We start from the raw sequence: 12210 nt of genomic DNA, 5'->3' as shown, positions 1-12210 counted from the left end.
TCGTTTTGAGGGGTTTGTTTCCTTACCAGTCTTGACTGTATATGCCTCTGCTATGGATGTGTAGCGAGATGCCTGACTCATTCTATTGCTGAATCTTGTAAGGGATGGATCTTTGCTTTTGTGGGAAAACAAAATATTTGACAGGAAAGGAAAAAGAGGGAGGGGGGAAATGAATGCTGTTTCTTTCCACAGTAGGGAAGACTGTGGCCTGTGTGCCAGTGCGATGCAGACTGATGGGCAACTGCTGGCTGTTCTTTGTTTTTGAACCAGAATTGAACTGGGCAAGCCTTCAAATGCATCATTATTTCAAATAAAGGACTGTCCTTCCAACACGGGATTGTCCTCTGTAAAGAAGGACACATGCCCATCCTTTTCTGGAATTGCACACACGTACAAAAAGGCAAAGCGAGATCAAAATTTGAGCTTCTTCCTCAATGTTTACACTCTGATGTCCATTAAAAGAAACCTAAAACTGGGACTCAGTCTCTGGATCAGATAAGAGATGGATGGGGTTTAAATATTACAGACCAGAGGGCTATTTTATTTATTACATTATATTAAGTTGTTAAAAGGGGAAAATGTTACAAACTGCAAAGGGTCCAGGCCGGTTTCCATGCTCACTGGAAGCAGAGAGCGCACAGGCCCAGACACAGGAAATCACTACCACCGAGCTGGCTTAGCCGGCTGGGGTTTGGCCCACGGGGTCAGGCCTCTGGCACTATTATGGGATGGCGAGGCTTTATGCGACGGGGTAGGCGGGGGGGGGAGGAAGCCAAGGAAATATTATGGGCTGGAACGGCAGCAAGGGCTTATGTGACCAGAGATGGTGCGGCGGTGCGGTATATCCGTGAGGGTGGGGTGGGGGTGTTGTTGAGGAGGCGAAAGGATGGGTGGTGGAGAGAGAGAGAGAGCGCGCTGTGGGATGTGTGGCGACTGCTGCTGCAGCTGGCGAGAGTATTATGGGATGGTGCCCCACGAGAGGCCAGGACTATTATGGGATGGGGAGAGGATGGCAAGGCGAGTGGAGGGGGGGGTGCTGCAAATCTGAGAGTGTGCTCTGGGGGGGGAGTATTATGGGATGCCTCGGCATTTCAGCCAGCCAGCCACACACGTGACTGGGGTGGGTGGGTGGTGGGGAGAACATTATGGGATGCGGGCCTCTCTCTCTCTCTCAGTTACTACTGGGTGTTGTGGACAAGAGGGAGGAGAGCGGGTTATTATGGGATGTCAGCGCAGACGGTGTGTCTGGCTGGGTCTGTTGGGACTGTGTCCAAGTGGCTGCCCTGCCTTCTCTCTCTCTCTCTCTCTCTCTCTCTCTCTCTCTCTCTTTCTTTCTCTCTAATATGCTCCCCTTTTCCTTCCTCTCCTCCTTTTTTTGCCACCACCAGCCCAGCCTTCCCACCCCCCCACCCCCGCTCTGTAATCTCCTCTGTTTCAACTGTCAGAACCTGTAAAGCAGGCATGCTATTATGGGATGGCTACTCCGTAGGTGGGGGTGGGGATGGTTGCTAGGGAATGTCTCCTGTCGGAGATATTATGGGATGTGACCAGTTTTGCAGGGTGGGGCTGCCCAGGAGGTTTATTCAGGGGCCTTCACAGCCGTGTGAAGAAAGAAGGCAGATTGCATGGAAAAGCTGTGAATTAAAGATATATGTGCACACACACATATATCTATCTATCGCACAGAGTCAGGGGGCAAGAGGCGCTGGCAATGCCACCCGTTCCCCCCCCCCCAGCCCTGCTCTCAGCTTTTATGTACAAAAGAAACAAATAAGCATGGGTGGGGACTTCTTGCAATTAGAGGCACTTATTTAAAGGCACGGGAACAGGGGTGGTAAAATTATTGAATTATTCCTTCCCGCAGTTCAGAATCGTGCCATTTCCAGTGTGGTTTGGTGGTTATGGCGTCAAGGGACTGGGGAGCGCCAGGCCCCAATCCCCACACATCCACGAAGGTCACGGGATGACCTTGGGCCACCAACTTTTTCCTCATATTCTCTCTCTGCTTTATCTGCCTCATGGGATTGTTGTGATGATAAAAAGGGTTGTGGGGAGAGGGGACAGCCATATATGCTGCCTTGGTGGGGAGAGGCGAAAGTGAGCTGTAGAAATAAGCAAGACCCTGTTGAAAAACGTCTGTACACGGAGCAGGTTTCAGACTTCTTCGGCTTTTGTCAGGAATGTTCAGGGAGAAAATAAATAAATAATGAAAACTTTTTTAAATGGTTAGCCAGTTCCGGTGCTTCAGTGAAGGTTGGGGCAAGGACATGTTCAGGAGGACGATTCCAGAAAACCACATCCGGACCCCACAGCGGAGTTCAGAAATGCCTACATTCAAGTCAGAATGAATTTGGATTTGCCAAAAACATAATCTCCACTTCCTGACTAACGCTTTCAAGCAAAACATACTCTCCTGGGGCTTTTCCACACACACAAATGCAATTTATGATTTTAGAATGTTGTACTATTTTATTGTTGTTAGCCGCCCTGAGCCCGGCTTCGGCTGGGGAGGGCGGGATATAAATAAAATTATTATTATTATTATTATTATTATTATTATTATTATTATTATTATTATTATACTTAGCAAGTATTGAGGTGCTCTCAGTCTCCACCTCTCTCCCTGCCCCCCATTTCATCACCACTTTAAATTCTCAAATATTGGGGCTGGGTGGATCTAGCATGCAATAGATAGAGCAGAAGAGAGTTTTACCCAGGGGGGTATTATTATTATTATTTTCCTTCACCCCCCTTTTTATAAACAGTAGACGATGTGCTCCAAGACCGGAAAAGAAACCGAAAACTACAGAGAGGGGAGAGTTAACGTAACAGAGAATATTCATCATTAATATTTTTCAGTATTAATAGGAAGGAAAACAATTGTGTAGAATTCCCCTCCCTCCCATATTGAAAGGAATACATTGATCGCAGCTAATGAAGTCCTGTCCAATAGGTTCTTGTGACAAAGGTGAAACAAGAATCTTGAGAGGTCCTCAGCTTCTTAAGGAAGACTGGACCTTTGGAGAGAGCGGACCTTTTAAGGCTCAAACCGGTTGGGAAATGAATAGAGACCAGACCAGGATATACGAAAGCAAAGCGGCTATAAGCCTGATCTTTATTAAAGCTGTTGCAACAGGGTCTCCCCCCACACACAGGAAAGAGGAGGAGGACACCAAACCATGCGTGCAAGCCCTTATATAGACTTTTGAACTGCCCACCCTGGAGCCCAAGACCACCCCCCAAAACAGCATACATACATCACGGAAGCGGTGTAGCCCAAGGCCACCCCCCAATACATCATACGTACATCAGAGAAGGGGTGGACTACAACAGAAATCTGAGTGCATTGTTTTTATCCTGTCTGCCAGGTTACCTGATTGGATTACCTGGGCATCCTGGCCACTCTTGTTATGATAACTACTCAATTCCTGAATCCAGGTCACAGGCTCACCCTATTCATATCTGAACTGTGCCCTTGAGACAGGATTTGTGAGCAAAGAAACAATGGGGAGGACCCCCATTTCCTTCGAACTTGCAGAGAAATATTTGAGGTCAATTTGGAAGAGACAATCTCCTCCCAAGATGGCGACTTTGGCTTTCGCCTTGGCCAGAGTTGGGCTGCGGAAGGGGCCATTGCTGGGAGGATGGCGGCAGCGACTCTTGGCGGCAGCTCATACGAGGCAAGCTTCAGCAGAAGCCAGCTCTGCAGAACAGAAATATCCAGGGATTATTGAATCTACTAATGAATATAGGTTTGTGGAGAGACTTATACCTCCCTCCCGAGTACCAGTACCCCTGAAACATGACAGTTATCCCACCCCTTCTGGATGGAGCCCACCTCAAGACCCACCTCCTCACCTTCCTTATTTTGTAAGGAGGTTGCGAATGTACAATATCCCATTTTACATAGATACTACCTTCAGAGGGTGCAGGAAGATGACAGTCATCAGAAAGATTGAAGGCGATATTTGGGCCCTTGAAAATGAAGTGAAGGAACTCATCACACAGCTGTCTGGGCAGACAGCAGTCACCCAAGTGAATGAAGTTGCCTGCATGATTCGCGTCGAGGGATTTTTTGAGCAGGAATTTAAAAAGTGGCTGTTGGACAAAGGCTTTTAAATAAACGAGAGATATTCTCACTTTAAAAAAATTGGAAGAGACAAATGTTTCAGGACCTTTTCTGTGAGGTTTCAGACATGTGGTTTATACATTTATGTATGTGTTTGCTTGGTACATTTATGAACATTTACTTTATATATATAAGACCTTAAAATTCTTATAACATAGGCTATATTATAGAATTGTAGAGTGGGAAGGGATCCTGAGAGTCATCTAGTCCAACCCTCTGCAATGCTGCAATCCTGCTCACAGCTGTCCCTGGGTAGTCTCAAACCACTGACCTTCTGGCTAACAGCCAGATGCACTGACCTGTTGTGCCACTGGGGACATAGACACATTAATGGTTTGAAACAGCAGCAAGGTCAGAATTTCCCCCTGCTGCGTTCCCAGTTGCTTTCTTACATTCCTGTACGCCCCAGAGAAAGGAAGATCACGTCTTCACCCAAGGCGCGTTATCCAATTTGTTTCCCTGCTCCCGACTCCCATTCATTGAAGCTGTCATCTGCGCATGCTCAACCTCTGTCTCCAAAGAACACACCTCAGCTTAACCACAGATTCTGTTTTCTAATCGGGGGGGGGGGAAGCTGGCATAAGGAAAAGCACATCCAACAGGAGCGTTTCTCCAGGAGCTAAAGGGTGCAGATGGATTGGGGCCAATGCCATGTGTGCGGTACATAGCTATTCCGAACTTAAAAATGGAAAGCGTAATGCTGGTGGTCAACAAAAGAGGTTGAAAGACTGTCTCAAGGCAAATCTAAAAAAATGTAGTATAAACACCAACAATTGGGAAACACTGGCCTCCGAGCGCTCCAGTTGGAGAGCAGCCTTTACCAAAGGCAGTGGCGTAGCGTGGGTTGTCAGCACCCGGGGCAAGGCAAGTAATTTGCGCCCCCTAAACCGTGGATTTGCGCCCCCTAACCCGTGGATTTGCGCCCCCTAACCCATGGATTTGCGCACCCTAACCCCCAGATGTTGCGCCCGGTGCGGCCGGCCCCCCCTGCACCCCCCACGCTACGCCACTGACCAAAGGTGTCATGGGCTTTGAAGACACTCGAACTCAGGACGCAAGGGAGAAACGTGCTAAGAGGAAGACGCACTTGTCAAATCCACACCGTGATCAACTCCTGTCCGGAAACCTATGTCCCCACTGTGAAAGGACGTGTGGATCCAGAATTGGCCTCCGCAGTCACTTACGGACTCATTGTTAAAACTGTGTTTATGGAAGACAATCTTACTTGGCCTCGAGTGATCACCAAAGAAGAAAGAAGCTTCAAGCACCAGTGATGAGAGTGTGCCCAGAGCTGGAGCAAACAGTAATGTGTACACAATTGCAGTTTTACAACCACATTGGACAATCCACCATCCCAACAGGTGCACTGAGGTGGGTGGGAAGGTTAGCAGAATGGGGGGGTGGCTGCATTTTTCCAGCAACAGAATGCTGAAAGGAAAATGCTTTTTTTTGCATAACAACGAAGGCAAAGACATTTGGACCACCTTGCAGCAACAGAATAACTATGACACATTTCTCATGCTATAAAACGATCAATACGAAAACTCATATATTGTGCACCTGGGAAATGTCCTTCTGTGAGTTCACACATTCAATTTGATCATGACTGATGTATGGGATGCAGTTGTGGCAAGTTGGATATTGTCTGTGACAAGAGTCTCTCTGTCTGGGTAAAAATGAAGGATACATGCTTTATTTAAACAGTAGTGATGAATGATGCAACTTTCTACACATCTTTACCATACTGTGATTCCATCCCACCCCATAAGAAATCTTCATTAGGAATGTATGTATATTCTTGCATTATAAGGTAACTCCAGCAGAAGAACACACACACACACACACACACACACACACACACACACACACACGAGAAACAGGTGTTGCGTTGGGGCTGCCAATCAATGATTGGTTAATCATCTGCATTTTTAAACCAACTAATTGATTAAAACTTAATTTGCACATTAAAAATACTTGGATACAGGTGCCTTTTTTGAGATATTGTGTAAGAGAACATACAATGTAATAGATTATTAATTTTGTGAGTTGGGAAGTCAATTAATCAATGAATGATTAATTAATCGACTAAATCTCATATAATTAATCAATTATCATTATAATAATAATTAATCTATTGATTAAATTTGCACAGGGGCTAAAACCAATATTTCTGAAGCACCTTTTTATTTTTACAACACAAGCGGTGTAGCAGAAATAGTCCTTGAAGATCCATTTCCTCTGTTAAGATGGGGCTTGCCACCTGCAGTTTCATAAATGTGTGTATTGCAGTGAGATTAATCAGGGGCACTTTCTTAGTCCTTTAAAAGGTTTGCTCATCAGTAAATCGACCGATCATAAACAGTTGATCATAACACCTAAAGATAAAAATATGCGATAGAATATTTACATCCCACAATTTATCTGCACTGCAATTATTTCATAACAAGCAAAGTCGGATTCGTCAAGACCAGGGTGTTATGGGGGAGCAGTCCATTCTGTTCCTGTGAATTTGCATAAATGTGCTTTAAGACATACCTACTGTCTGGATAGGCAGGTGTGGGTGACGGCAGAGGGAAAGCAATGCTCTGTTTATTTGTGGATGTGGGTGCACATTTAAATGCATGCGTAAGAAGAGTCAAGATGCAGCCCCAGAGAGTTAAATCAGAGATTTAGACCTGAAAAAAACACACTGTGCACCCCCCCCAAAAAAAAAAACACATTTCCCCAAAAGAACAGTGTACAGTGATTTACCAGGGACAGGCACTAGAAAATAGAGACTATCTTTGGTAAATAGTTATGCTATATCCCTCTCACAGATCAATCCTATGTAGGTCATTCTTAGGGGAATATGCATAGGATTGCACCCTCAGAGATCTAGACTATGAGAGAGGGCTGTGAAACCTGAAGAACTCTACTGCACGTGAAAACAACTGTCTTGTAGTAGTTCAAAGACTGATTCATTAATTGTAGCAGGGACTTCCATAGGCAGGAGTCTATTTCTGCCGGTCTGAGAACTGGACAGTGAAGTCATTGCAGATGATGTGTGCAAAAGTGCAGCCAACACTATGACAAATGAAGGATACAGTACAGTGGTACCTCAGGTTAAGAAGTTGATTTGTTCCGGAGGTCCATTCTTAACCTGAAGCTGTTCTTAACCTGAGGTACCACTTTAGCTAATCGGGCCTCCCGCTGCTGCTGCGTGATTTCTGTTCTCATCCTGAAGCAAAGTTCTTAACCCGAGGTACTATTTCTGGGTTAGCTGAGTCTGTAACCTGAAGCGTCTGTAACCTGAGGTACCACTGTATAAGGAGATGCTGGGAACTTGATCTCCTTATGTTCAGACCATTATTATGTATGTCTTCTTTGCAAAGAAACGCCATAAGAGGTTGGGACGCGGGTGGCGCTCTGGGTAAAACCTCAGCACCTAGGACTTGCCGATCGTCAGGTCGGCAGTTCAAATCCCGGCGGCGGGGTGAGCTCCCGTCGTTCGGTCCCAGCACCTGCCAACCTAGCAGTTCGAAAGCACCCCCGGGTGCAAGTAGATAAATAGGGACCGCTTACTAGCGGGAAGGTAAACAGCCTTTCCGTGTGCTGCGCTGGCTCGCCAGATGCAGCTTGTCATGCTGGCCACGTGACCCGGAAGTGTCTGCGGACAGCACTGGCCCCCGGCCTCTTAAGTGAGATGGGCGCACAAGCCTAGAGTCGGACACGACTGGCCCATACGGGCAGGGGTACCTTTACCCTTTACCTTTACCATAAGAGGTCACCAAGATGGCCTGTTTGGACTTTCTAAAGACAGTGATTCTTCCTTCGTTTTTGTATTAAAATTTCTTTAAACAGCTGCCTAGATTTTTGGACTCTACTTTGGAGTAGTTAATGGGGTGCGCCTGCACTTCCAAGCTGACTGGCTCACCTCTGATCAAACCATGGAGAATTAGGCTATTGATGGCCACTAGCCATGGTGGTTGTGTTCTGCCTCCAGTGTTGGAAAGCAGTATGCCAGGTGTTAACCCATGGACTGCAAGAAGATCAAACCTCTCCATTCTTAAGGAAATCAGCCCTGAGTGCTCACTGGAAGGACAGATCCTGAAGCTGAGGCTCCAATATTTTGACCACCTCATGAGAAGAGAAGACTCCCTGGAAAAGACCCTGATGTTGGGAAAGATGGAGGGCACGAGGAGAAGGGGAAGACAGAGGACGAGATGGTGGGACAGTGTTCTCGAAGCTAGCAGCATGAGTTTGACCAAACTGCGGGAGGCAGTGGAAGACAGGAGGGCCTGGCGTTCTCTGGTCCAGGGGGTCACGAAGAGTCGGACATGACTAAACGACTAAACAACAACAACATGCCAGGTGTTGGGAATCACAGCTGGGGAGATGTTCTGGTGCTCTGTTCCTGCTTTCTGGGTTTCCTGCAAACAGGAAGCTTTCATTCATCTTGCACGAGACCTTTGCAGAATCAGATTTCCTCCCTGCACGCAGAAATTGGGATTCCCCTTATACCACTCACATACTGCTAAGAATCATGCTTTTAACTGCACAGCACAGAGGAAAGGAAGGTCAGCTGCTGTAGCAGAACATTCGGGAATAGCTTGGTTGGTAGAGCGTGAGGCTCTTAATCTCAGGGTTGTGGGTTTGAGCCCCGCGTTGGGAGAAAGATTCTTGCATTGTGGGGGGTTGGACTAGATGATCCTCGTGGTCGCTTCCAGCTCTATGATTCTACACAGGTAGTTCCTGTGGGAGGAGAGCTGTGCACCAATGCCTCCTTGGGACAAGGATTCAAGTCCCTCTGGCAGCAAAACACATCTGAGGAGCAGAAGGAGCCCTTTGCAAGGCAGAGAAAGAGATGCATTTGGTTAAGCAACAAGGGAAGCCTCAATTGCAGTCTTACTACAACCAGCTCCATTAACTCTCTTAGCTTTATGTTGGGTTTACCTAGGACCCCCGGTTTGAGTATCTATTACTCAACTGGAGGGGGCACTACAAATTGTGGGGTTCGCGCTACAAAACCCTACAAAACGACTAGGAAACATTGGCATAGGTTTGGAGTGAATTGGACAACATTGGATTTCTGGGTGTTAATTACAAATCCTGATTTGATGCATCAATTACTCAGTTTGGAAAGCCCTACAAAACATAGTGTTTGCCCAACGATGCTCTACAAAACGACTACAAAACCCTACAAAAGTTATGGAGGGGATCCCAAGTGTTGGAGTTCGTAGCACGAGTATGGGAAACATAAAGGTAAAAGTAAAGGTCCCCTGACAGTTAAGTCCAGTCGTGAACAACTCTGGGATTGCGGCAGTCATCTCGCTTTACTGGCCGAGGGAGCCGATGTTTGTCCGCATACAGTTTTTCCAGGTCATGTGGCCAGCATGACTAAGCTGCTTCTGGTGAAACCAGAGCAGCGCACAGAAACACCGTTTACCTTTCCACCGGAGCGGTACCTATTTATCTACTTGCACTTTGACGTGCTTTCGAACTGCTAGGTTGGTGGGAGCAGGGACCGAGCAACGGGAGTTCACCCCACCGCGGGGATTCGAACCGCCAACCTTCCGATCTTCAAGCCCTATTCTCAGTGGTTTAGACCACAGCGCCACCCGCATCCCAATGGGAAACATAGAAGGCAGCTTTGAACCCCAAGGGTATCTCGTGGGGCATTTGTTCTCCACCAGCAGCCAGACCCAGCCCTATATCTCAGAACCAAGAGTCCCATGCCGTGCTAGCCCAGTGGGGTGGGGAGAAATCCCTAGATAACAAAGAACAATAGGCAAAGAACAATACCAGATAAGAAAGTAGAAGCTTTTATTGAACAGAGAGGGAGATAGCTCTCAAAGCAGGACAGATTAACAGGTTTGCCCAAGAGTTGCCTGTCCCCTAGATGTGGTCCCCATGCCCTTTCTCAATCAACCTCCCTTCTCCTGTTAGGCAAGAGAATATAGGCAGGACTGCTGAACCCTTTCCTAGCGGGTGTTACAGGGGACTTGTGCAGTAACCTGTCTGCTCCTTGGAGCTGGACTGTGCTCCTGCAAAGCAAAAAGGATCATGAGCTTATGGGAAGCAGTAGCAATGGTTGGAGTAAAGTGCCTGGCATTTGGCAACAGAAATGGTGCCTGCATGTGAAGGTGGCCCCTAGTCCTCTTTTCTGTGTGCAGGACACAGCTACTAGTTGTAGAAGGAAGGCGTGGTACAGGAGCTATCATACACAGCACTCCTACTCCTTTGCCCATTTGCAGAGGTTGCTTCATTCTAGAGCACCCTCCACTCTGGGAGGCAAGCTGCGAGTTGTTCGTGAGTGCTTTTGTACGGAGTCCCAAAGCAGATAACTTGTAAGACTTCTGAGAAAGCAACGGTTAGCTATTTGCTCTTCCTATAATTGTCCTGGGGCTTTGTGCAAAGTGCTCCTTTCTTGTGCAAAGGGCTCTTTCTCCATTAGTTCCCATCACCCAAATCTTCCCCTGGTGTACTCTAGGTGTGCAAAACATGAGGTCAGATGTAGCCCCATCAAGCACACTCTTTCATTTAACTAATGAGCTCCCTGGCAGGGTTTTATATGCTGATGTGTTGCGTTAGGATGAATCCTGCATTTCATTGCAAAGCAGGAAGATGTGAGGGGGCAGCTTATTTTTGCTTCCCAATTGGTTCAGCAGGACTGCTTTGGCTTACATCACCTTTTTTTCTGCTAGCGCGATGGCAAGAGAGCATGGTCAGAGAGACGTGAAGGCTGCATGTACTTGTTTATTTTTTTATTTTTTTTAAAAAAAAGCTGTTTTCATTAAAGCTTGAAAAAGAATGGCAGGTTAAGTTGACGGACTATGCCGAAATGGCAAAAATGACCGGAAGAATTAGAAATCAGGAAGACCAAAACTTTAATAAGGAATGGGGAAAATATTTAATTTACCTTAAAAATCATTGTAAACAATTAAAATTATTAGGGTGAATTGCCTGCTTGGTGTACAGATGGGGACTGTTGCTCTTTGTTTAGATAGCGTGCTAGACAGTGCTGGGGAGGACCCAGTAGCTGTGGTGCAAATTGGCACCAAAGATATGGGAAAATGTGGTTGTGAGGTCCCGAAAGCCAGATTTAGGCTGCTGAAAGCTGGGACATCCAAGGTAGCTTCCTCTGAAATGCTACTGGTTCCAGGCACTGGGTTGGTCAGCCAGGAGCAGCTTTGTGGTCTCAATATGCGGATGAGACAGTGGTATTGGGAGGTAGGGTTTGGATTTGTTAGGTGCCAGAGCACAATCTGGGGTAAGCCAGGCCTGTAGAAAAGGGATAGGCGCCAATCGAACTAGGATGGAACCAGATTGTGGACCAGGCATCCCCAAACTTGGCCCTCCAGCTGTTTTGGAACTACAACTCCCATCATCCCTAGCTAACAGGACCAGTAGTCAGGGATGATGGGAATTGCAGTCCCAAAACAGCTGGAGGGTCGAGTTCGGGGGTGCCTCTTGTAGACCCTTGGAAAGGGGGCAGAACAGCTTTTAAACTGAGCCGGGGGCGGGAAGAACACTGGCAGCAGCTGAGGAGAATCCAGTTCGGAACAAAACTCCCCTCTCCTTGGATGAAGATGATAAAATTGAAGAAAATTTAAATGGGGGACATGTTAAACGGTCAGGGGCACAGGACAGCAATTCAGAGAGGTCGACACATCACAAGTTAAAATAGTAAAGGTAAAGGTACCCCTGACCGTTTAGTCCAATCGCAGACGACTCTGAAGTTGCACGCTCATCTTGCTCTATAGGCCAAGGGAGCCAGCATTTGTCCGCAGACAGCTTCCGGGTCATGTGGCCAGCATGACTCAGCCGCTTCTGGCGAACCACAGCAGCGCACGGAAATGCTGTTTACCTTCCCGCCGGAGCGGTACCTATTTATCTACTTGCACTTGGACGTGCTTTCATACTGCTAGGTTGGCAGGAGCAGGGACTGAGGAACGGGAGCTCATCCCGTCGCGGGGATTCAAACCGCCAACCTTCTGATCGGCAAGCCCTAGGCTCTGTGGTTTAGACCACAGCCCCACCTGCGTCCCTCAAATTAAAATAAGACTGTATAAAGCCATTATACCAGGGCTGGTGCAACCATT

At 47.1% G+C, this 12210-nt stretch overlaps 1 pseudogene across 1 annotated transcript; it reads left to right on the top strand.

The window, feature by feature from the left end:
* Positions 1 to 3542: 3542 nt before the first annotated feature.
* LOC308576939 (large ribosomal subunit protein mL49 pseudogene) lies at positions 3543 to 4136 on the top strand (annotated as a pseudogene). The gene has a single exon. The product of its transcript is annotated as a large ribosomal subunit protein mL49 pseudogene (transcript).
* Positions 4137 to 12210: the final 8074 nt, after the last annotated feature.

This window comes from Podarcis bocagei (assembly GCF_964188305.1).
Source record: "Podarcis bocagei genome assembly, chromosome: 17".
NCBI lineage: Eukaryota > Metazoa > Chordata > Lepidosauria > Squamata > Lacertidae > Podarcis > Podarcis bocagei.
Note: the sequence above shows the minus strand (reverse complement) of the source record. Positions and strands in the feature narration are given on the sequence as shown.